Below are 27,416 nucleotides of genomic sequence, written 5' to 3' on the forward strand. Positions count from 1 at the left end.
GGTTGAAAACCCATTCACCACCTATTGGGTGAGCCACTCTGCCTAAATAATACTTAGATTAATTAAGATTTATTAACTCAATAGCTAGGAAAATTAAAAATAACCCATGTTGGCACTTGAAATTAATGAGGCATTTAATAATTAGCTAAAGAATAACGTAAATACTATAGTCAAATTCATAACTCTTAGAGGACAAGTTTCTCCAAAAAGTATTGGGTTGGATTTTTATAATTGGTAAATTAAAAAAAAAAAAATTTGTGTCGTGATCACTGAGTATCTAAAGTATCTGAGCAAGCCCACTTCCCTCCTGGTGTTTCATGTCACTGTTGGATATCAACAGGGCTTAGGTAACGTGAATGGGACTTTGGGCCACAAGAGTAAAGTCTGTGACCTTCAGAACTGGTTTTTTTTAAGATTAGAGGGGAGGGGGAAGGGGGTTGGCTAGCCCGGTGATGGGTATTAAGGAGGGCACGTACTACATGGAGCACTGGGTGTTATACGCAAACAATGAATCATGGAACACTACATCAAAAACTAATGATGTAATGTATGGTGATTAACATAACATAATAAAATTTAAAAAAAGATTTTGTTTATTTATTTGAGAGAGAGAGAGAGAGAGAGATCACAATCAGGGTGAGGGGTAGAGGGAGAAGCAGGCTCTCCACTGAGCAGGGAGCCTGACGAGGAACTCGATCCCAGGACCCGGAGATCATGACCTGAGCCGAAGGCAGACGCTTAACCGACTGAGCCACTCAGATGCCCCACTCTGTGACTTTCAGAACATTGAGGCATGACCCAAATGTCCTTCTGAAGTCTTATTTTTAAGATAGGTGATGAAAGACAGGAATATTTTTCTATCCATGAATTCCTACCACGCACTGATGGTCTATGGTGTCAGACGCAAGGGCAGGAGTGCAAGACATTCCCTGTATTCTAGGCCGCCCCTACGTTATTATGAAGTCACACTCACCCAACCAGATGGCTCTGGAATCAGGATTTGGAGCCAGTCTGTCTGACTCTGAAGCCTTGATCTTTCCACTGCAATATATTGCTTTTGATTTCTCATTTCCCACCAGAGTGTGCTGAACACACAGAGCCTTCTGCTGTGCTTCATCCGGCGCGAGGCCGTGACCCGTGATGAACAGTCTCGAGCCACCCGAATCCTCTCTCAGGGGTCCACGCTGCTCACTCTTTCAATTCTGATATCAGCTTTTTACAATCTTATTTTCTGTCTACATCGTGTCTCACTTCCGCCAGTGGGTGTTGGTTTCAGGCATCTGGCATTTCAAAACCTGTTCCCTTACTTACTATCTGTGTGACCCCCTCCCGCAAGCCTGACTTTTCCTGTTTGTAAAAAGGAGATGATACTAATTCTAGACCCTTAAAAGTGATCAGATGAGAATATCCAACAAATCACATAATGGGTCTCTGATGCAGAAAAGATAGATAGGTAAGTACACTTTAAAATGTCATTATTGCCTCAAATGTGTTGCTCCTTTGTACAAAGTGGATTTCTAAACTGCATAATAAAACCTGTTAACGTGATAAAAAAAAAAGTTTGGAATGAGCAGGCTGGAGAACTCTCCCAGGAGGCTATTTCTGAATTTTAGCTCATGGACTTGGAACCTGTGTGCATCTCAGGGACCTCCTGCGTCCCCGGCTCCAGTCTGAAGGCAGGGCTGCAGGATCTGTGCTCCCCCTTGGGGGCTGGGGCTGTACTGAAGAATGATGCCATTCTCGCGCCTAGCAGTTGGGGTAGAGACAAGGCCATATTCCGAGAGGTGGTGCAGCCACACCTAGGTCCTCAAAGGACCAGAGAGCTCAGAGCAGCGATTCACCAGACAGAGCCCCCGTTCCCTGAAAATGCCGCCTCCTGCCGTCCCCTGTGACACCTGCTCTGGAAAGTCGGCCAAAAGAGGACACGTATACTCTCAGAAGGTTACCTAAGCCCATGTAAATAAACTGAGAATTACATGTTTTTATGTAAAATATCTTCAATGAAACAGCCTATTCAACTCTCATGAGCAAGTCTGAAAAACAGGTCTAATCTGAAAATTAAATGTAGATTAGAAGTTTATTGCACAATTCATTGCAGCCATTCAAGTGTTTCCATCCTTCCCAAAGGAGCAGAACGCTGCGTTTCTCCTTCTTATGTCTGTCCTTCAATTAGCCACGGCGGGCAGCGGGGTGAGGTGGTGCTTTCTCCCCAGCTATGGCCTGAGACAGCAGGGCCGGCTCTGAGGTGGTGGGGGGCTGATGTCACACAAGGTGCCCCCAGCAGACACGGCCAGGGAAGGGGAGCACACATCACAGGAGGAACCCCATCAGGTCTGCCAGGGACTGAAGTCACAAGGTAGCCCTGCAGGTGCACCGGGATGCTTACATCACACAGGAACCGCCCCCCAGCAGGCCCCACTGGGGGCTGACGTCAGAGGAGGTGCCCCCAGCAGGGGCTCCCGGGGGGTGGGGGCTGACGTCAGAGGAGGTGCCCCCCAGCAGGCCCCACTGGGGGCTGACGTCAGAGGAGGTGCCCCCCAGCAGGGGCTCCCGGGGGGTGGGGGCTGACATCAGAGGAGGTGCCCCCCAGCAGGGGCTCCCGGGGGGTGGGGGCTGACGTCAGAGGAGGTGCCCCCCAGCAGGGGCTCCCGGGGGGTGGGGGCTGACGTCAGAGGAGGTGCCCCCAGCAGGGGCTCCCGGGGGGGTGGGGGCTGACGTCAGAGGAGGTGCCCCCCAGCAGGGGCTCCCGGGGGGTGGGGGCTGACGTCAGAGGAGGTGCCCCCCAGCAGGCCCCACTGGGGGCTGACGTCAGAGGAGGTGCCCCCCAGCAGGGGCTCCCGGGGGGTGGGGGCTGACGTCAGAGGAGGTGCCCCCAGGAGGACAGTGCTCACCCGGAGACCCTGCAGAGACGCGGGGCAGCAGGACCATCTCCCGAGAAGAGGGCAAATAAGCGGGTTCTAGCTGGACCTTCTCAAGGTCTCTAACAAAACAAAAGAGCTTTTTCTTTTTTGCCTTTTGTTTCTTTCAATTTGGGAGGGAATTGCAGGATTTCCCTCAGTCCCATGCAGGCGCAGTGGCCATTGGGACAAAATGGGTGTCCAGCTGGACGGGAGTGCGGGAACAGCTCAGCTCCATCGCCGAGCCTTCTCATTTGCTCAGACATGGGGAATTCGGACAGTTTTATAAAATAAATAATAAAGCAGGCCAGTGCACTGTCTAAAGGTGTAAGAATAATCATTAGCTTGGTTTTTCGGTTACATCTCAGCTTTTAAAACTATATAATGAAATTATATAGCGTATGTGAAAGCACTTGGAAAAGGAAAAGTGGTGAGTCTAGATACAATGCATTATTATTATTCCTAACTTTGCTTCATTACTTTCACAGGGACATATCAGGTAGCTCATAATTTTACCAAGTAATTAAGCAAAGTGAATCTGCCGTGGACTAGACTTCCGTCAAACAGCCGTTTAATAACATCAGCGCATTACTCTGCAGCGTTCCTGTCGCTTCCAGGGGAAGTGAGCTGCAGTCAGTACTGGTTTTTGGTGACAGTTTCAATTTCACTATGATTTTCACAAAACACTCTTTCTTAATACCTTTGTTTATGGACAAGGTCGGAGGCCCGTGAGGTCAGACGATGCAGGTGGTGCCCAAACGAGAAAAGACAAGAGCAAAAATGCCACCGTCTCCCTTCTTGCGACTTTATCTGTTTTTCTTACAGGATATGGATGCTTTGCTTTGCTTTCAAGAGAAAATACCAGTGGCTTAGAACTATTTTTCCTGCTGAGGTTGTCGTGGCCCTGGCTGGTCTCTGGACTTTGTATGCAGCAGTCAAGTCCGTGCCTCCTTCTGAACAGACTGGGTTTTATTCCGTACCGTTCTAACTACAGCAGATAATGCAGCCGAGGTTCACACTCCCCCGAGGCTCAACATCACAGACTGCAGACGAGGCTCACGTGGAACTCTGAGTGGGACTCACCCCAGATCCTCACCCTGCTTCGGGGTCCCTGGCCCCTTCCCCTCTGTTCTCTCTGATGATCTCCTCATGGAGACTCTGTGCACGGGCCGGGGGGTGGCCGGCAGCTTGAACAGCTGCATTTACGTAGTTCTTGCCCCCGAGGTCCACTTCCCCCGGTCACATCTGTCCCAGAAGCCAGAGCAGGAGCGACGTGCCCAGCTCACACCGTGCCCGCGGCCGGTGGCTTTGGAGTGTTGCCAATGAGATGAATCTTAAAGATGCCTTGGCTCTTACCAGTCAGATGAAAAAGGAAAAAAAAAAAGCTTCTTATTCCCTGTGTTGTTTCTTGGAAAAAAAATCTGTAAGAGAGGTTTGGCAGATTCACAAGGAGGTGTGAAACAGCATGCTTGGCACACAGGAGCCTCACCAACAATTTGCATGTTCCAGGCTGTCATCCCTGGGCTGCTCTTCACAAACCCACAGGGCCCTCAAACACGTACACTGCAGTCCGCTGCTTTACACTTGCGCGTGTAAGAGCGGGAGCCTTCCACGGGGCTCGGATGCTGTCAGACTCCGGCTGGAATTTATGCAACACAGAGCAGCTTTTTATTGAGGTCTGGCTCTGCTTCCCCTCTCGTTCCCCTGCCACACACTATATGCACACACACAGGTGCACACGGACGTGCACACACAGGCATGCACACGCACGTTGGCATGCACGCACAGGTACATATGGATACACAACACACACGGACGCGCACAAACAGGTGTGCACACACATGTCGGCATCCACGCACAGGTACATATGGATACACAACATACATGGACGCGCACACAAAGGCACGCACACACACATGCACATACGCATCTACACACATATGGATACACAACACACACGGACACGCACACGCAGGCGTGCACACGCACGTCGGCATCCACGCACAGGTACATATGGATACACAACACACACGGACACGCACACGCAGGCGTGCACACGCACGTCGGCATCCTCGCACAGGTACATATGGATACACAACACACACGGACGCGCACACGCAGGCGTGCACGCGCACGTCGGCATCCTCGCACAGGTACATATGGATACACAACACACACGGACGCGCACACGCAGGTGTGCACACGCACGTCGGCATCCTCGCACAGGTACATATGGATACACACGGACGTGCACACGCAGGTGTGCATGTGTACGTCGGCATGCACGCAGAGGTACATATGGATACACAACACACACGGACGCACACACACAGGTGTTCACACGCACGTCGGCATCCTCGCACAGGTACATATGGATACACAACACACACGGATGCACACACACAGGCGTGCACACACACACGCACGTCAGCATCCTCACACAGGTACATATGGATACACAACACACACGGACGCACACACACAGGTGTTCACACGCACGTCGGCATCCTCGCACAGGTACATATGGATACACAACACACACGGATGCACACACACAGGCGTGCACACACACACGCACGTCAGCATCCTCACACAGGTACATATGGATACACAACACACACGGACGCACACACACAGGTGTGCACGCGCATGTTGGCATCCTCACACAGGTACATATGGATACACAACACACACGGACGCACACACACAGGTGTTCACACGCACGTCGGCATCCTCGCACAGGTACATATGGATACACAACACACACGGACGTGCACACACAGGTGTTCACACACACATGCACGTCGGCATCCTCGCACAGGTACATATGGATACACAACACACACGGACGCGCGCACACAGGCGTGCACACACACACACACACGTCGGCATCCTCACACAGGTACATATGGATACAGAACACACACGGACGCGCACATGCAGGCGTGCACATGCATGTCGGCATCCACACACAGGTACATATGGATACACAACACACATTGCACACGTACATGCTTGAAATCCTACGTAGAAGCATTGCCGTCACCGTGCAGGGTTGGGCAGAGGGTGGTGGTGATTGGTGATCACCTGTGTCTTTCTCCGACAGGTGACAGAGCAGGTGGAGCTAGGGCCTCTGTTCGTTGGGAGCAGCTGGGGCAGAGGGCATTGGTGCCGAAAGACCACCATTGGCACCCTCACCTACAGGGCATTCTGTCGTTTACCACTGTCCTGGGACTGGGCACGACCAACCAGAACAGCCTTTGCAGTGAGAGCAGTCTAACCGAACATCTGAGAGAACTTCTTTTACCACGGCAGGAGGAGTTCATCTGCTCCTGTCTCAAACGAACAGGACAGATGGCTTTAGTGAACGGCCAGCTCGGGGACCGTGGAGAGCTTCTGCCCCAAAGTCGGGCAAAGCCGGGATGTCTGCCCAGGGAAGTGCTCGGGGAAGCAGAGGGCTGTCTGCCTGGTGATAATGGAGCTGTTTGTCCAGTATAATGGCCTGAACTGAATGCACGGGTGGTCTGCGTAGAATCCCATGCAGACGGCTCCTCTGAACGGGCTCCGTAGTCCAGTGGGACAGATCCTTCAGGCTCACTCACTGGTGCCTATACTGGCCGGCCCGCGTGGACACTGCAAGACTGTGCTCTCATGAGTGCTCAGGTGTGCATTAGGTGGAGGTGAGAGGCTTGGACACTCCCTTCAGTCCCTGCACAGCAGGCGTGGCCAGGGACCCAGGCCCGGCTGCCCTTCGCAGACCCCGGGTGCTCCGGGAGCGCAGGCGGCGCCGCCGAGGCAGACACGGTGCCCGGGCCGGCACCTGCTCGCCTGCACACCTGTGCCGAGACGCCAGGCGCAGGACGCTCCAGCGGGTGGGCATATGTTGCCCTGCCCTGTGCCGAGACGCCAGGCGCAGGACGCTCCAGCGGGTGGGCATATGTTGCCCTGCCCTGTGCCGAGACGCCAGGCGCAGGACGCTCCAGCGGGTGGGCATGTGTTGCGCTGCCCTGTGCCGAGACGCCAGGCGCAGGACGCTCCAGCGGGTGGGCATATGTTGCCCTGCCCTGTGCCGAGACGCCAGGCGCAGGACGCTCCAGCGGGTGGGCATATGTTGCCCTGCACATCGCTGTGGGCTCAAGGCCTTCTCTTGTAAGGATGGGAAAGCCAGGAGCTACTTCTGGACATTAAAGCCCCCGCAATCTTCAGCGCTGTTAACCCATCAGATGACCTTTAAAAACCCTGAAGCTACACCTGGACTGCCTACCCTCTTTATATGACATTGCCGATAGCTTGCATTTCTGTCGGGCAGCGCTTCTCTCTGCTACTTGCTGTCTCCTGTCCTTCTCTCAGAAACACGCAGGAAGCGGGCAGTGAATGCAGCTGAAGGGCTCAGATGCGGGGGGTGCTCCCGCTGGGCCCCCCGGGCTGGAGCCAGGGCTGCATCTCCCAGCTGGATGACCACGGGGGAGAGGCAGTCCGCGATTTCTTGTTGGCAGATGAGATACTCCTCGTCTCAACCACACGGGGTTGTTGAGAAGTGTGAGGAGGTAAAGACTGCCCACAACACGGCACACGCAGACCCCTAACCCAGAAAGTGCTCATTCTTATTTTTCCATCAGCAATATTAGTATGTACATGAAAAAGACTCTGTAAGCTTTGCAACAGAAGCCAAACCTCAGGAGATACCAGATTTTTGCTGTAATAAATGTCTTTTCACTTTTTAGAATTTATAATCCTCATTGAAAGAGAAGGGTATCATCATGGGGAAAGGGGTAAAGTGAAGGGAGAATTTCGTTTGTTTTCATGTACAAAAGGAGCTAATACTTAACAAAGGAACATTTTCTTTATGGAAGCATTCCACCTAACAAATGAAGAAGACATGGTAGAACACCATCTTGTCAACCTAACGAAATGGTGGACGAGGCAACGCGCACCGACGGAGCATCATTTTCAGCCGTCAGGGGACAGGGTTGACGGGTGACTTTCTAACGGAGGTCAGGCCGGTGACCTGCACAGCTCGAGCACCCACAGACCAGGGAAGCGTTGCACAGAGGGGCCAGCCTGACGTAGGCCACGTGCATCCTTCTCACTCTGGTGTAGCAGGGGACCCTCACAAAGACGATCCGAGCCTGATGGGGCTCTAGTCTAACCAGCAGCTTGTAGGAGACGCAGGGGTCAGACAAACAGATTAAACAACACTGCAGGGATGAAGCCAGCAGAGGCAGGACTGCGGGACCCTCTACAAGACAAGAGGCCCAGCTTCACAACCGATAGGCAGGGGCCGCAGGGAGAAGGAAGGGTCTGGGTCACATCTCAACAAGAGGCACTATGGACTTGATTTGGATTCTGATCCAAAAAGCTATAAATTTGGGGCACCTGGGTGGCTCAGTCAGTTGGGCGTCTGCCTTCAGCTCAGGTCATGATCCCGGGGTCCTGGGATCGAGCCCCGCATCGGGCTCCCTGCTCGGCAGGAAGCCTGCTTCTCCCTCTCCCTCTGCCTGCTTGTGTTCTCTCTCTCGCTGTGTCTCTCTCTGTCAAATAAATAAATAATATCTTTTAAAAAAACTATAAATTTGTGAGACAATCTGGGAACTTTGGATCCTCACCGGATATTTGATGACAAGTTTCAAAAGGGGATCATGCTTTTACAAAAAGAGCCTTTATATTCTAGAAATTCATACTGAAGCATTTCTAGATAAAGTTGCACACTAACTTGAATTTGCTTCAGCGTGATCATGTTTGGGGAGGCAAGAGGAGCGGGGGGTCCAGCAGAAACAAGCCTGCTGTCCTCAAAGCTCCAGGGTGCACAATCAAGGCTCACAACCACTGTGCATGTGTTAAATCTTGCAAAAAATAATCTTTTAAAAAAGAGAAGGGTGAGTAATTGTATTTGCCAGGACACAGGTGATGGAATTAAAATGTGTGTGTGTGTGTGTGTGTGTGTGTGTATGTGTGTGTGTGTGTAGGCTCACTGGGCCCCCGGGAATGAAGCAGGACCGAGGGGGGAAGCCAGCCTCCAGGGAGCCTGGCAGGTAGGGAACTCGCTGGCTCCGTGATCAGGCTCTGGTTTAGGGCAGTAGCTCTTCATTAATGTACATAAGACTGTGTGGGGTGTTTGTTAAAAATTTTATATTCAGACCCTATTCCTAGAAATCCTGATGTAAAGGTCTTGAGTGGAGATCATAAATCTGGGGAAAACATTACCCAAGGTGATTCTCCTGAAGATGGTCCTGGGACCACTCCTGAGAACCTGGCTCAGGGCTGGGTGCTCAGAACAGGCACACTCAGCACGGTCTACTCCCAGGACGGACTCACACTCACCGGTTCCAAGTTCACAGACTGACCTGTGAGGGGAGAATCCGTCTAAACGTGTCTGAGGGAGAAATGACAGCTAGACCCGAAGACTTGGGTCAGCAGGCTCCTTGCCCCTCCCTGGCGGGCAGACGTGTGACCTGTGTTGATGGACAGTCCTCATGGTGGTGGCGTTGCTGACCTACCCTGGGAGGGCTGTGGGCACAGGCTGGGCCTGCCAGCTGGGGGGGTGGTCTCTACTTCTCAGCTCCTCTCCATGTAGGATCAGGAACGTTTCAGCCTGGCCCCAAACATTTCTTTCTGGAAGGCCACTGCTTTCTGGAAGGCCACTGCTTTCTGGAAGGCCACATGTTTCAGATGTCAGAGCCCCAGGATGGAGGGGCTGCCCAAACTGCATTGGGCCATGAGAGGAGCAAGAAATGAGCTTCTGTGGTGTTGTGCTTTGACTTTATTTCTGAGTTCACTTGTTCAATTGCCTGGTGTATCTTGACAATTTCGGACGATGGTGAATCTTGCAAAACGCTGGGGCAGCCCAGCACGCTCACATGGCTCAGCAGATTTCCACTCTGACAGGTGATTGGGGGTCTTTGGTTTGCCACTTGTCCAAGTTCTAGGGGTGGGGGGACCTCCTTATCATCCTTCCATGTGTTGGGAGGGCCACCTCTTACCCTACCTGCCAAGGTACACATACTCGCCTTTTCTCTAAGAGCAAATCATTAGCTGCGAGTTTCTGACAAAGCATTTGAAAGATTTATAACTGAAATAGAATTTATATCCTCTGCTTATAGCAGTGAAAAGCAAAAAACAAAACACATGCAAACAAACAAAATGACTCTGACATCCCATGCTGTCATCCTTTGGCTCAACCTGTCAAGGGATCATTGGAGGTACATAACGAAGGAGACATGCAACCAAGAATACATTTGATAGCGTGCACAAGGAAAAAGCAAACTTGTTGCTTATCTTGTTCACGGGGAGACAGGGATGCTTCCCTGTCCTGGAATCTCATACATGGGACACTGTTCAAGCAATGACCACGATCTCAATGCCATCTCTACAGAAACACGATGACTTCTATAATTTAAAGATGCACACGTATATTTTATGTAAACATAATTATCTTATGGATCCTGAACCGAGAATAGTGAACACGATTTAGCCCTTCTTGGTGAACTTGGCTAATTAGGGAATTATTTTACATTATTATAATGATGCAACAATGCATTTGAGCATTTGAGGCCATGCAGGTAAGTAGGTTCTGTTTGTTCATCTGTTTCTTTGCAGAATGAGGTCCATACTGTTATCTTTCATTGCTCTCGCTCCCTCCGTCCCTCCCTCCTTTCCTTCCTTCCTGCACTCTGGCTCTTCTAGATCTTTGGAAGAAGCTCCCGAGCTCTGACTTCCTAGTGCGATCAGTGTTACATCCCTTCTAGTCTTGTGCCTGATTTTCGGCACGCTGTCTGAGGGAAGGTGGCTTGCAGGGCCTGGAACAGAGCAGGCCTCACGGCGTCCCTCTGCGGCTCCCCCATTGGCCTGCATGGGTCCCAGCTCCCCAGCGCCTGACCCCAAGCCCCTGAGGGTCAATGACGTGTGTGTGTTCTGCTTTGCTTACTGCCCTGTAGTGGAGACTCGGGGGGGGGGAGCACCCCCCCCCCCCGGAAGCACTGACCGACCAACGCCCTTTTGTTTTCTGTGCGAGAGTGAACTGAAAGAAGTATGGTGTTCATAAAATTTTGACATTTCGCTTAGGATTTCAGAGTATGTGAAGAAAGAGATAAGCCGTCGCTAGATGATAGACGGACTTTCCAGAAGAGCACATGCACTGTTTCTTGAAAGGAGGGATTTCCTGTATCCTGGGCCCTTACAAAGGCATTCCCTTGTCTGCAAAGTACCATATTGAGCATCCTGTTATAATAAGGTTTATTTCAATTAATCAAGTAAATGCAATGTGACAGAGTGGATAGGACCTTGTATTCAAAGTTCGTTTGCATCTCTGCATGAATACATGCTCTGGACTTGGAAAGGTCTCTCCATGTGGAGGGGCTGCTTTTTCATCACCTGTAAATAAGGGGTCGTCAGTGCTGGTCAGGTGACTCCATAAGTAAGTCTCCCACGGAGGGTGAGCCGGCTGTCCTGGGGTATTGGGAGCAGGGCGCAAAAAATTCCACCCAGGAGACAGTTTATCTTTACTTAAGCAGTAAAGGAGATTTTGAGTTCTACTCTTTGACTGTAACATTTTATTATTTTTTAAAGATTTATTTATTTATTTTAGAGAGAGTGTGTGCACGAGCAGGGGAAGGGGCAGCAGGAAAGGAGGAATCTCAAGCAGGCCCCCCACAGAGCACAGAGCCTGACTCGGGGCTGGATCCCACGACCCTGAGATCATGACGGGAGCCAGATCAAGAGTCGGACACTGAACTGACTGAGCCTCCCAGGTGGCCCCTCTGTCTGTACCATTTTAAATGAATGTTTGAGGAATAAATACTCAAGAAAATTGGGTCCAGTAAGGTCACCTTGTGCCTTCATGGACCATATTATACACACTGCCAAGTATGGAGGGGGTACATGGATCACATTCACACACACCCCACACAGGCTCACTCTCTCACACACACACGTGCAGGAAGATACACACACCACACATACACATGCATACACGCACACAGATACACACACAGCACACATACACATGGATACACACACACTACACACCCAAGTGCACACGTGCACACACATGCACAAATACAGATACACACGCGCACGCAGATGCACACACCCCACGGACACACAGAGATACACACACACGCACACAGATGCACACACCTCACGGACACACACAGACACACACATACACACGCACGCAGATGCACACACCCCACGGACACACACAGACACACACGTACACATGCACGCAGATGCACACACCCCACGGACACACACAGACACACACGTACACATGCACGCAGATGCACACACCCCATGGACACACAGAGATACACACACACGCACACAGATGCACACACCCCACGGACACACACAGACACACACGTACACACGCACACAGATGCACACCCTGCATGCACACACACGCACATGGTTTTCTGAACCATTTGAAAGTGGGCTACAGGCCTCACGACCACTCATACCTAAATCCTCAACATTTACCTCTTAGGGAGAAAAACCACATTCTCCTCCCCACCCTAAGTGTATCGTTCCAATCATATCATGAGATACACATTCATCTTTATATCCCCTCCAATTATCCATACGGGGTTCTCCGTAGATCTCTTACTGTCTAAAACATGACTTAGATGTCAAATCACTGTCCCTCCTTTACTTGAGGAGTTCCTCCTTCAGCTGTTGCTCTTCTTCCCCTTCGCTCTCACCCAGGCTTATTTCCTGAAGGTTATTTTAGAAAATACTCTCTTTTAATAATGTTAAGACTTTAGACTTTAAATTATAACTCTATTACTGAGTAAGTGAATAAGAAATGAGGTAGATTCTTATTTTATATGTTGTAAGACAGATTTTCGCTGAGTGGATTTTAGGGGAGGAGCGTGGGAAAGCAGGTGAGAACAGGTGAGTCCGCGTGCGTGCTGCGACCAGGGCACCAGAGGACTGTCTCTGTTCCTTCCTGTGTTTGCTCCCTCCCTCCTGTTTCCCTCTGTGGATCCCCGCTGTCCCGTCCCTCCATCCTTCCCCTTCGTGTCTCTCCTTCCTCCCATTTGCATGGTTCAAACATAAATGCAAAAGGACTAAACGAGTAAACATAAAAAGAGCCCCCCCAGACCTGCCTGTTTCTGTATAGTAACTACTCACATAAACACTTCTATTAGCTTCTTGTCTACCCTTCTAGAATTTTTATGCAAATACAAGCAAATATATGTATGTGTGCTCATATTTCTGCTTCTCTTCTGCATCTTGCTTTTCTCTTTAACAAAGTATCCTTGAAATCTTCCTACATCAGTTCATGGAATGCTCTTCATTTCGACACAGCTGCATGGAAAGTGAAGGCACTTTGATTTGAATAGCAGAAAGCACAGCACAGATGTAAATCAGATTACTTCTGCCTTAATCTTTATGACGAAGCAAGTGTGTCTTGGGTCTTTATGAATAATAACAACAGTAACTATAATTTAAAGAGCTTGAGATGTGTGCTAGCTACGTGCGTTGTTCTTTGCCATCATCAACAACCCTGTGAAGCCGAAAACAGTGCACTGATTTTACAGGTGAAAACACTGAGGTTCTAAGAGTCGGAGGGTAGGGCCTCTCCCTGCCATCAGGGCTGTGCTGTCATGTGCTTTGCAGTCACGCCCCCCAGTGGTGGCACACCACATCTGTGTCTCCTTGGCTTGCACACCCTCCCCCATGGCCCGCACACACTCCTGCACCGTCATCCCAAGCAGCCCTGCCCTGGCGGAGACCCTCGACGACCCTGGACTCTAAACAGACCCCTTCCGCTCTCGTTCCTGAATCTGCCCTTCATGCGTCTTCATCAGGGGAAGGTCGGCTCATGTCTTCCCTCCCTTAAACTCACCCATGGTCCCCACTGTCCACAGCACTTAAACCGAACTCACAGAGCCCACACCCTTTCCTGCTTCGAATCCCAGACTCTGGGTCTCCGAAGGCTGGTGCTAAGTCTAAAATATCTGTGTGTCTTAGAAAAGTATGTAGGAACCCTTGGAGTATGGCCCTGGTGTTAATTCTATAGGACCCTACCTGCCTTCTCCAGGAATACTTAGATTCACCCACTTTGGAGGCCGTATTACCTGCATTATACTTTATTATTTTATACATACCACTTTTATAGCTCTTCTCACAGTGTGTAGTTAATTTTTTTTTTTTTTTTTGGTATATGTGCACCCCTGCCCATTAGATGGTTAAACATAAACAACTTGGTTTCAGAGTTCTGTAATTCCATGTTTTGTATCTGTCACGTCAGGCATATAGTTGACTCAGAAATGGGTAGCATAAATGCACAAAGTCACATATTTATGTGACTGGATGACGTTTACAGTCATTGACTGAACAATTCATTATACTAAAAAAATAGGCATCTATTTCCTTTAAATATCCATAACTGTCCTCCCTTCACTTGTACTTGAAAGAAACATAGAACTAGAACAGCCCAAGAAAACAGATGGCCTCAGCTGAGCGGGTTCAGATTTATGAGTGGGCACTTTGCAAGACGGTGTGGGGTCAAGCAAAGAAAAGCGAGGACTGACTCCTAGTAAGGCTCCACATGAGCTGGGTGTTTGGTGGACAAGGCCAAAGGTGGCACCTGAGTGGACGCATTGTATTTCATTTAAAGTAGGACTACAGGCACACATCAGGAAAATGAGTGAAAAGTGATGACACGAGGTGAGAAGTCAAGTTTCCTGCCACCTTTGACTCCCCAATAAAAAAAAAGTATGTGTGTATATGTGTGTATATGTATGTAGGTGTATATATGTATATGCGCACATGCATGTATATGTATGTGTATGTATATGCATACGTGTATATGTGTATGTATGTGTATTTATGTACATCCGTGTACACATGTATGTGTGTGCACGCATGCATGTATATCTATGTATATGTGTATATGTGTGTGCATATGCATGTGTGTATGTATATGTATCTGTGCATATATGTATGTGCACGTGTATGTGTGCACATATGTATATGGCACGTGCACACATGTATATATGTGTATGTATGTGCATACATGTGTGTATATGTGTATGTGCACGTATGTGTATGTGCATGCATGTATACAGAAATGTGTGTGCATGTATATGCATGTGTGTATGTGTATATGTATGTGTGTATTGTACACATGCATATACATATGTGTGTATGCATGTATGTATATGTATATGTACATGTATATGCGTATGCACACATGTATACATGGATATGCATGCATGTATATGTATGTATGTACATGTATATGTGTATGCGTGTGCACACATGTATACATGGATATGTGTGTGTATATGTATGTGTGTATGCATGTATGTATGTGTATATGTACATGTATATGCATATGCACACATGTATACATGGATGTGCATGCGTGTATATGTATGTGTGTATGCATGTATATATTTCAAACCTTTGTTACATAACCATCGGGCTACAATACAGAGAGTCTGTCTACTTCTCACACTTAATAACATGTACTAGCAGTCATTCCCTATCAGCTTTCTCTGTGTTACAAACATATAACGCGTCTTCACACAGCGCAATAATCCACGCATTCAGTGCTGAGACCAACGTCAACAGCACGATGCACACGGCTAGCACTGTGCCAAGAGCTGGGAGTATGAACAAGACATGTCTCCATGTCAGAACACCCACGCCCTCGGAATGCCAAGCTGACACCAAAAATCTTTGGATACAAGATGCCAAGATGGAGAGGGAAGTTCCTGAGTATGTTTTACGTCAAACCCAGAAGTGATGTTTCTGGATTGTCTGTGGATTGGCTGCCTGCCGGCAGCTATCCCTTTCCTGAGAGCTTGTTCCCAGAAATCAGGGAGCCTGGATCCACCTCAACCCTTTCTAACACTGACCCCCAGGCCCCAGAACCAGGAGACACTGTTGGCGATGCCGTTCCTCAGGGAGTCACAATCTGGAAAGGAATCAGGGCACCTCTGTCTAAAATTTAAAGGTAATCCACTGCCCATTTCAGAAATAGCACAGATACTTGACATACTGAAATATCTTCTGTTTCAGTTACTAAATTCTGTGCTTTATATACTTTATATCTCATTTAATCCTTATAATGGTCCTATTAAGAAGAAACTATATATTATGCCCATTTTACTTATGGGGAAACTGAGGCTCAGATTCCAGGAGTTAAGTACCTTCTCCAAAGTTACAGAGATAGCGTGGCAGAATTGGGATTTGTTCCCTGGTCTTGTTGCTTCCAACATTTTACCCAAATTTCTGCCCAATATTGACTACATGTGAAACTAGCAGACCTCTCCTTTCTTAACTACTTAAGGCAACCTGGCTGACCCATGGCTGTGACTTGTGTTTCTGCCAATTTCTATTATGTATTCTCTCCTGTTCTGAAATAATGTATTAATTGTCAAAGTGCTGCTTTAAAGATACATGCACTCTAGCAAACCGTTTCAGTGGAAAATATCAATTAATGTTCTGCATTTTAACTAAATGATTTATACTACTAATCCACATCCCAAATAAGTTGGAGACACATATAAAATAGCCCTTTAAAAAAATGATCTATGGCATCATTAAAGTCTTTCTCAAGATTAATCCCTTTATCGAGCGTCTGATGTAAAATCTATTGCAACTTAAACTAATTCTCTTTTTTATTTGGTATTTTATTTCCCATGTTCTCTATTTTTGTTTTGGAGTTACAGTGTATGTGGGGAAGCAGACTGAATGGATCACATTTTACCAGATCGTGTGGTGTTGCTCTGTCCTAAGCCCAGGACCTGCACTGGGGCATGGGTTGTGGATGGTGTATACAACACCAGCATCACTCAGCACCCAGGGGATTGTTGCTCTTTCGGCACTGGGGTTTGACACATAACTCCTGGTGTGTCCACATGGGGCAATACCTGTGGGTATTGGTTTTCATTTGATTTTACATCCATACAATTTTCAGGATGATTTAAAAATATTTTTTGGTGGGCAGGTTGATGTAGGCCTGGAAATATTAGAAAGCTTTTCTTCCCTTCCACTCCTGCAGGCTTCTCGTGTTCTGCCCTGACTTCCACAGATGTAGAATTTGGCCTTCTTGCCACTTCTTCCCAGCGTCCTGACTGCTGAGCTCGCACTCAGCAGTGTGCCTGTCTGCGGCGCAACATGCCGGCAGACAATGATTTCAGACACTATTGTGTGAGTTTGCAAGTAATAAAATATGAGAAGAGAGTAAGAGTTCTATTCTATTTTCCAGAAATGACTGTGGTTATTTAGGACATCTTAATTTAGATATTTACTATGGGTTGGGAAACTACCATCTGAGGGCCAAATCCACTTGCTGCTGGTTTTGTAAATAAAGTTTTATTGGGACACAGCCAGGCCCATTTGTTTACATATGGTCCATGGCAGTGTTGTACTTGCCACCAGGCTCACAAAGCCCATGATGTTTCCTATCTGGACCTTTACAGAGAAAGTTTGTGCAGCTTGATCTATGCAGCACGATGACTTACACATTCTCATTTTCTAGGTGGTCATGTGAAGATGTAGACTTTGCCCATGGACGCTACTGTGCTCACACGTTAGGATTCCCATCCTGGAATTCTATGCTGTTTATTTCAATCCGCTGCTTTATTTCATCACCCAGGGACTAAAGTATTTATGACATACACACAGTGAATACATACTGATTATCCCCTCAGGACCAAACATGACTCTTTAAAGGACCAGAGAGCGGATAAGAACTACCCAGGAATCGCAGAGGTGCATGCAAGCATTACTTGGGCTTTGCAGAGCTTTCCACGCTGACGTCACGTGCGTGACCACCAAAGCTCTGCCGATTTAGTGCATACATGAAATGCTCCACAATGAATCGCCCAAGTACGGGTTGTGCTCCTGTTGTTATTACTGCCACCGGACTGGTCTGGAGCCCGCAGGGATAGTCAGGGGCCTGCCACGCCCGCCTTCTACCCGGAGACCACGCAACTCCAGGGCCTGCTTGGGTGATGGCCACAGACGCAAGAAGAGGACAGACAGGCTGGTGACCGAGAGTCCAAACAGGAGACCAGGGCTGGCTGGGACCTTGGAATCTCCTTATCTTCCTTGTCACCGTCAGCTGCTATCCCTCAACTGAGAAGCCTATTCAAGGCCCAGTCTGTTGGGTGTAGACATGGATTTCTCTTTGAAAACTAGCTTATTCTTATTCTTATTTGTTTCATTTCACTAATTCATGGTGAGATTTGTATTTGAATGCTTTATAGGACACTGCATTGATAATTATCATTTAAATGTGCACATTTAACTCCAAGCCAGAAATGCCAATTCAATGAATCCGCATTTAAAAATTAGACCCATGTAAAATATTCCATCAAACATTCTTTAGCTTATGACTACAACATAGTCTCTGTGATGCACCTACAATCCAGAAACTTGAACTGACTTTAAAGTCAAGTAGGACTTTAATGCTCAATGTGAGTAGGTTTTTAAAAACTCTAGGGAAATGATGATTAAACATAATGCCTTTCCAAAACCCAACTGATGGGTGCAATGGGTTCTTCAGGGAAAGGGAAATGGGTAGAGCTTAGAAAACAATCAGAACAACTGTGACCTATTACGCTCGTTCATAAAGCCCATAAAGATGGCAGCACCCACAGGGCAGCAGCATATGGAAACCAACAACAGCCCTAATCTCCATGGAGCGGTAAGTAGTTCTGTCATCAGACAGGCAAATGGTTGTCGGCAGACGGACAAATTACTATCGCACAGTGAACCTTAAACAGCATGCCAGAGTTTCCCTCATGGAGCGTCCTAAGAAATTACCATCCCGCCAGAGTCGTCTTCTTTTTCTCCAGCAAAGTAACATGTGTAAAATGGACTCCTGAATGTGGGTATTGAGAAGGTAATACTAGAGCTTTAGACATCAGTTCCATGTATGCATTCAGAAGCGGAGACTTCGCAGAGGCGAGATTTTACTCACGTTTACAATCATGTCAACCTCCAGCTTATGAGATTCCCTAAAAATACATGTGCTGCCTGGGCAGCAGTCAGCAACCCCCCACCCCCAACTCTCCAAACCATAACTGATGAACTTTACAAAGCACTTACTTCTGCAGCAAGTGTGGATTTTTTGGCAATGATTCAAAATGAAGCGTTTCCATTCGAGGGTCCCAGTACCACTTCCTCCCCACTAGCAATCCCCAGGACAGCTCACAGCGCTCAGAAGGAGCACAGCCTGCCCCACCCGGTGCAGCGTGAGTGGCAAGAATAACAAATGCATCATCTGATTTAACTGTCAATGGCTCTTGTCAGCATGAATTGTCTGTTGGGAGGCGATGTACAACAGAACTTTTAACTGCCCCCCCAGAAGCCAGGAAGCACCAGGAAACTGGGAAGAGTGGTGATTCGGAGCAGCAAATGGGGAGGACCCAGGGGACAGGACTCCCGTCCATGTCCCCCAGAGCTGCCGTGGTCGGTACCTGCACTCAGTTGCCCGGGGTGCTCCTTGGATCCGATCTGCTTCCTCAGTAGGTCAGAGTTGGAGATGCCCCCTCGACGTGACTTCACCAGTTCTCCCTTGGGTTCATTTTCTAGAGGACAGAACAACAACAGGGCGACATCACTAACTGCAGGGGAGGGGCTGACGGGCACTTGCTCCTTTGTGTGGCGGCCCTTACGACAGGAAGCTCCATTTAAAGTACGTAACTCATACGTACTAGTACGTAACACACTCACGAAGATGTGTGTAAATGATTTTACTCAGAAGCTCTGATAGGAAAGGCCATGACAGATGAGTAGAAAATGCTTTTAAACATTTAGTTAAGTTACTTTGAAATCCAAGATTTTTAACAGTTTTTAAATACATCTCTAGGTTTGAAGGTAAAACTAAGTGCACGTAATATTTAGATTGACCAATCACCAGCCAATTTGTAAGATTATTGCCTTTTTAACACTTCGATGCAATTAAGAAACAATTTAATAAGTGAGAAATATTTGAGATGTGTAACAATTTCTTGGAAATAATGTGATTTCACTCATAACAAAACACAGTCTGTTGATGACAAGGGTTTTTCTAGATGTCAACTCAATTTTATTTTAGGGGAAGAACAACAAAAGACGTTATCTTCATTAATGCAAATTTTGAATTTATTAACTCTCTATCCGGGTTTTCTGCAATATTGTCTCAGGATTAGGAATTATTGACTATTCTAATTGGAAAAGAATATATCCAGGTCATTTCAAACTACACTGTCAAAAAGAGAATTTATTTTGTTTAAAAAAAAGATGGACAGAATATCAGAAAGTGGAGAGAGCTAGGTGTCTCATTTTAAAGCTATTGTTTCTGGTGCAAACCTCCAAATTCAGAGAAGCTCATTAAATTGAGTCTATGGCAATAACAGAGAAGTGTTAATGGGCAGCAGTGAAGTGTGTCAGGCAAATGAAGAGACCCCGAGGGCTCCGCGCTGTTTACCATCAGCTACATTCTGCAGCATTACCATAAATCCTCTAAAAGATACTGTACTTCCCTTCCTGCGTGTTACCTCACAATAAAGGAGATACTCAGCGTGCTTGGCAAGTGGGATTTGAAATAAGATAACACGCAATTTCCTAGGAAATTCACGGGCAGCCAATAAAATGCAACCATAACAAATGTTATTATTTTCCCTAATAAGAATCTACCAAAACAAACACATAAAGAACAGAATAATTTGGAAATATGCACACGGAGCTAGAAAGGTTTCAAAATTACCCTGTAAAATCAAGGTTGAAAAATAAAATGAGAGTTAGTGTATTTTTCTGTTTATCAAAGTCAAGACTCATTAGTTTGGAGTTCTTATGTAACGTTTTTAAACAGATAAAGCTTTTAATACAAATTATGACCTGTGGTTTTGTTTATAGCAACCCACAGCCATCTATACTGGAAAATCTTTGAGGAGAACAGTGTGTGTTATGGTCTTTCCTGACCGCCAGTACTCAAAACACACACAGGTAGGTAGGCACATGCACACACGTGCACACATCATATAAATGCAGGAAGTTCTTCTCAACACGAACCATTCTTTTACTTACAGTATGATTTGTAAACTTAACTTTTATGGGACAGAAGCAAGTGCCCCCCATACCTCCTCACACCAGACACTCCACCTTCAGACCGTCTAGATTTGGAGGTGAGTATCCATCTGGGATGAACAGCAATGTCTCCTGCATCCTCAGCCCTGCACTCTGGGCCCTAAAGTTCAGCGTTCAGAGCCCTCACCCTTGCAGGATGGAGCTGGGAGCATATACGGGTACTCAGCAGCTGGACACAGGGCTGATGGAGACAAACGTGTGCTTAGTGGTATTGCAATCCAGCCTCCACCATGTTGACTTTCTGAAACCCACGCCTGCTCTTTCCACCAGACCCTACTAAGACAATTACATAGAGGCTTGATATTATTGGTTTTGAAAGCATACTATAATGGTTTAAAATATAATAATTATGTTCATGCAATATTAGTGAACCCACAGACTGCCATGCTTATACATTATTTCTGGATAAGCAAGAGCCATCTTAGCCAATATTGGTATGAACATTTTGGGGTCATTGAACCTCTCTGAATTCAGATTCTCTCTCAGACAATGATAGGGCCAGGATAAAAATGAAAAGCATTTCCTTTAACTCCCCAAAGCCCAAATACGTGGCGTCCCCCTGCCTTGCTCTGCCACTGGATATAAATTTCCGGCCAGGGAACCGTTTGCAGGAGAAGAGCACCATTCCTGTTCCATGCACTCACTAAGCTTGTTTCTCGAGTGGGTGTACCATCTACACCTTTGAATGGTGGCTAAGTGGCACCAGGAATCACCCTACAGATGCCTTTCTGCAGCAGGACGCCCCGACCACGGTGGGGCACTGACCTCTTGCCTGGGTGTACCTGCCCTTCCGCCAGGATGTCCCCAGCAGGTGCCAGCCCCTTGGGTTTGGGGGTCCTGTCTTCGCTTTCCTGAGGTTTCTTAATGTCAGAGAGACCTTCTGATTAACTCAGTTGTGTTTAAATGACAAATGCAGGAGTCTCTTTGGCAATCTGAGTCACTGTTACAGGATTATCTACCAGAGGAAATGTCTCTTGCCTTTTTTTCTCCCTAAAAGTTCTATGTGAGATTGGTTAAAAAATGAGGGACATGTTTTGACAGTGCTCCTCCTCAGACTTACAACATTGAACAATAGGAACCAGACAATTCCTCATAAGGCAGGTAGGGGTAAATCCTTCTCAGTGAGCAGACACAGAGGCTCAGGTGAGTCTCCAGGAATGAATCCAAAGTCCCATGACCTGGTTTTGTTTGCTCTCCTGGACCCATGCTCAATATTCTCTGAACAGGAAAATCTCTCTTTAAAAGGTCTTCAGTGTACTTGAGTGTGAAGAGACTAATGTGTTGTAGAGGCCACAGGCCCAGCGGATGCTCCCTGCGGCTGCCCGCCTCCTCGCCGAGCTGCCTCGTCTGTCCCTGTTCATAGAATGAGATCCCACCCCCCAGGGACGGCGTGGAGAGGAATAAATTGCTTGTACATAGTAGGCTCTCCATCAATCTTTCCTGCTTGAATAGAGGAATTGTTTCCCTTTGTGCCAAATTCGAGATATTTTAGAAAATCCACTCCCTTGCTTGTATTCTTTGTTTTAGAATATGCTCAGCTTCTAGCTGGCTGTGAAATTTAGAAATTTAGGTCCATTTTCAGTTTTTCAGAGAAAAACAAGAGATCATCGTCAGAAGACAAAGATGACGAGGAAGGTAAGACGAGAACATGTGGACAGGTCAGTGAGCGGACAAGGGTCTCTCCAGATGAAATCATAGGACATCAGAACGCATGCAGGTTTTGAAATCTTCCTGCTTGTCATTTTTTTTAAATTTTGATGCACCTCTTCATCATGCACTTTCCATCTAAAGTGTCACATATTTGCCCCAAAACTCCATCCTTTTGAGTGTTGCCATGTATTTTTGAGAATTAAGAAGGTCCAACTCTACCTTGTATACAACCTTAGTATTTCCTGTGGATTCCCTGTGCAGGACGGCTCCTCAGAATAGGACTTTAATCGAACCCCCGCAGCGCGGGACCACTGATTCCAGTGCGTTAACGAACAACAGAGAAGGATTCCACTAAATGCCTTTTGTAATTTGGAGTTTTCATGGATGAAAGACATTGTGCGCATGGTCTGTCTCCAGCTATCTTCTGAATACTAGGTATTCCCACTCTTACACCCATATCTGAAGCCACCACCTCATTGGAAAGGAAACTCCTTTCCCATTGTGGGCTTTTAGCGAGAGCTAGCTGGACCCTGATGCCAAGGACAGGATATTGGTGGGTACGCCTGTCCACGGGGGTTGGGGAACTCACACAGGCTTGCATGGCAGTGATGGGAACACCACGCCCCACAGAAATGGACAGTGTGTGTGACAATCTGAGATGTGTGACCCTCGCCTGACGATTACAGCTCCCAGCATCCACCAAACATTGTAGTCACATCTAACACAGATACATGTACGACCGTTCCATGCAGTATTGCGTACAGTCAAAACCGGAGAACAGTCTGCGGTGGACTGGTTAGATTATTACAAGTAACAATGTAGGACTGGTCTGTATGGTTGAAGGGGCAGGGCCACCGTGATGAAGAGCAAAGTGTCAACAGGACGCTACAGAACAGCATGTACAGTGACCCACCTGCACACACCTTTGCCAATCCATAGCCCGACACACGCATGTATGTCGATACGCAGAAGAACATCTGGAATGCGTACATATCCACGGCTAACAGGGCTCATCTTCAGAAAAAGAGTGGGATTTTGAGGACTAAGAAGGATTTCGCTTTTTATCTTATATGCTTCTAATTGTTTAATAGTTTATTGCAAAAGCAAACTCATGTAACACATATGTAACCAAAAAAAAAAACAACTAAAAAATATGATAATTTCTTATATCTATTAGTATTTTCAAAAGTTATGTATCAATTGTTATAAAGAATGATTAATAAATTCAGGTTAAAAAACTGTACTTCCAAGGTCCCATAATAATTACGAGCAACTTGAACTCCCCCCAGAACCATTCTTTGCTTCCCACTGTATGTATAACTGGTTCTGGGATCTGCTGACTATTTACACACCAATAAACAATGCTATAAGGAAATCACATTTAGGCCCAATTAGATCATTCAAGCTCATTAAAAAAATTCTTCCAAATTAAGCAAAATGATATAGAAAAGCAATTAAAGATGGAGGCAATTAAAACAAAGGCCAATCAGTGCTACATCAGGGAGGAGAGGGCTGCTTCTGACACCAGCGGCCCCCTAGAGGCCCCCCAGCGGCCCCCCGCGGCCATCGCCCCAGCGCTCTCTACCTGGACAGGTCTGCTGAGCCTGCGGCCGCTGATGAACTCTAAAACTCTGTCACTGAAGGCCCAGCCCCAGCAACAAATGCCGCGAGCTAGAACAGCTTCTGGAGTCAGCGGACATTAGAACTATAAGTAACTTTAACGAGCGTTTAGCCTGGTCAAAACCCTCCATTTTTAGACTTGGGTGCTAACATCTGGAAAAGCTCAGTAACCTGCCCAGTTTCTGTGGAAAGTAAGACAGATCCAGGGCAATGTCTCAGGTGGACTGTTCTTAGCTCTCTTCCCCAGCTACTCGAGAGCTGTTCTAGAGAAATCTAAGACTTAATTTCAGTTCCTTTTAGTAACGATCCCAAGCTTGAGTTGCCACAGCACATGGATGAATAACTTTTAATGCGGCATATAATGGTAAAGATCAGCCTCAGCCACAGAGCAGTATTTGGGGTTCTGCATTGGTATGTGAATTTGGGCTATCAGCAGCTGTAGGATTTGGCCCCAGAAGGGGTGACCTCCATCCACTAACGCTTTCAGGCTTATTTTCTTTGCCCACCAGTGAAACAAGTGATTCTTACTGAAATCAAAGCTTTCCAAGGGGCAATGCCCAAATTAACCCCAGAAGACACAGAGACATCTCCTGCCATCCTTCTTTCCTGGGAAACCCCTTGGCCCAGATCCTAATTACCCCTTAGCTGAGTTCACTTCCCCACCTGCCTCCCTAATCCTGTTCCTCCCACCCCCCCCAGCTTCTCTTGCTTCTATAATGCCATATCTCTGCTCAATAAAAAATCCATTCAATAATAACAGTAGTTATTATTATCGTTATAACACTGCCCATGAATCACAATATAAAGTTAAAAGTGTTTCACATACAAACTTGTATATTATGCCCATTACAGGTGAGGAAACTGAAGTTCAGAGGCCCTGGGTCAGCTTGTAAGAGGCAGAGCTAGAAATGCAAACTGTCCCCTTGGCCTGATCCCCCGGTGTATGAGGCTGGTTACAACCGTCTCTTGAGTCTTGAGTCTCATTATTGCCCCATGGGACCTTTCATCTAAGACATTTTCTCAGTGTCCCTCCAATACAGAGGCCACTTTCTCATACCATCTTTCCCTCTATTTAAATATCACAGATTTAATGAACTATTGGGACGTCATCAAGATAAAAAGCTTTTGCACAGCAAAAGAAACAGTCAACAAAACCAAAAGACAACCGACAGAATGGGAGAAGATATTTGCAAATGACATATCAGATAAAGGGCTAGTATCCAAAATCTATAAAGAACTTATCAAACTCAACATCCAAAGAACAAATGATCCAATCAAGAAATGGGCAGAAGACATGAACAGATATTTTTCCAAAGAAGACATCCAAATGGCCAACAGACACATGAAAAAGTGCTCAACATCATTCGGCATCAGGGAAATCCAAATCAAAACCTCAATGAGATACCGCCAGTCAGAATGGCTAAAATTAACAAGTCAGGAAATGACAGATGTTGGCAGGGATGCGGACAAAGGGGAACCCTCCTACACTGTTGGTGGGAATGCAAGCTGGTGCAGCCACTCTGGAAAACAATATGGAGGTTCCTCAAAAAGTTGAAAATAGAGCTACCATAGGATCCAGCAATTCACTATGTAGGGATCCCTAAATGTAGGGATCCGAAGGGGTATATGCACCCCGATGTTTATAGCAGCAATGTCCACAATAGCCAAACTGTGGAAAGAGCCAAGATGTCCATCGACAGATGAATGGATAAAGAAATGTGGCATATATATACAATGGAATATTATGCAGCCATTAAAAGGAATGAAATCTTGCCATTTGCAACAACGTGGATGGAACTGGAGGGTATTAAGCTGAGCGAAATAAGTCAATCAGAGAAAGACATGTATCATATGACTTCACTGATATGAGGAATTCTTAATCTCAGGAAACAAACTGAGGGTTGCTGGAGTGGTGGGCGGTGGGAGAGATGGGGTGGCTGGGTGATAGACATTGGGGAGGGTATGTGCTATGGTGAGCACTGTGAATTGTGCAAGACTGTTGAATCTCAGACCTGTACCTCTGAAACAAATAATGCAATATATGTTAAGAAAAAAAAGAAGAAGAAGATAGCAGGAGGGGAAGAATGAAGGGGGGGAATCAGAGGGGAGGACGAACCATGAGAGACGATGGACTCTGAGAAACAAACTGAGGGTTCTAGAGGGGAGGGGGGTGGGAGGATGGGTTAGCCTGGTCACGGGTATTAAAGAGGGCACGTTCTGCATGGAGCACTGGGTGTTATGGACAAACAATGAATCATGGATCACTACATCTAAAACTAATGATGTAATGTACGGTGACTAACATAACATAATAAAAAAAATTCATTGCCAAGACCACTGTCAAGGAAATTATTAAAAAATAAATAAATAAATAAATATCACAGATTTCCCAGCCCTCTTACAAACCACGCCATTTATCTATTCAGAGACTGCCCAGATCCCTCCAGTCCTCGTTGGGCCACCCCCTCTGAGGCAGGGCCACCCTGCCAACCGTGGTAGGTCACGGGCTGTGAGCATCCGCGGTACGCACATCTCACCTGACATAGCGGGCCCCCTCCTTCTCCTTGCTGCCCCTGCTGCTGTTGTTACTGTTATAAAAGGTAGTAAGTGTCTTGGAGGGAGGGGTTGTATCTGTTTGTCTTTGCATCACCAGAGGCCAGGAGAGAGGCAATTCCTTAAAGGAATGAATTGTAATAAGATGTTTACTCAGGATGTTTGTGGAAGATGCTTACTATTCTGTGGATTCCTCATGGTATCTAGCCTAGTACCTGCATTATTAGGGACTCCTACATAGTTACAGATCAACTGGAAAAAGACAAGCCGTTTGTCCAGTCTGTTCAGCTTGCTATAGTAAAATCCCACTGACTGGGTGCCTTATAAACAACAGAAATGTGTTGCTTAGTTCTGGAGGCTGGTAGTCCGCAATCAGGATGCCAGCAGGGCTGGGTGAGGGCCCTTGTCTGGGTCAGACTTCTTGCTGTGTCCTCACATGGGAGAGGGGGTGAGAGGGCTCTCCGAGGCCTTCCACAAGGGCACCAGTCCCATTCATGGAAGTTCCACCCTCAGGACCTGATCATCTCCAAAGGCCCACCTCCAAACAGCATCACCTTCAGAATTCGTCTCAACCTTTGAATTTTAGGGGGACACAGACATTCA

At 47.0% G+C, this 27,416-nt stretch overlaps 1 protein-coding gene across 18 annotated transcripts in view; it reads right to left on the bottom strand.

Moving 5' to 3' along the window:
* Positions 1–27,416, bottom strand: part of MYT1L (myelin transcription factor 1 like) — a 427,780-nt gene that overhangs the window by 264,135 nt on the left and 136,229 nt on the right. For 12 of the 18 annotated variants that reach the window (XM_078055892.1, XM_078055894.1, XM_078055891.1 and 9 more), the window contains exon 3: positions 19,340–19,450. The exons of the other annotated variants lie outside the window; for them this stretch is intronic. The gene's annotated coding sequence lies outside the window, so the exon portion shown is untranslated. The remainder of the gene's footprint in view (positions 1–19,339; positions 19,451–27,416) is intronic. 18 annotated transcript variants of the gene reach the window in all.

The sequence above is a fragment of the Halichoerus grypus genome, chromosome 10, assembly GCF_964656455.1.
Source record: "Halichoerus grypus chromosome 10, mHalGry1.hap1.1, whole genome shotgun sequence".
In the NCBI taxonomy this organism is placed as follows: Eukaryota; Metazoa; Chordata; class Mammalia; order Carnivora; family Phocidae; genus Halichoerus; species Halichoerus grypus.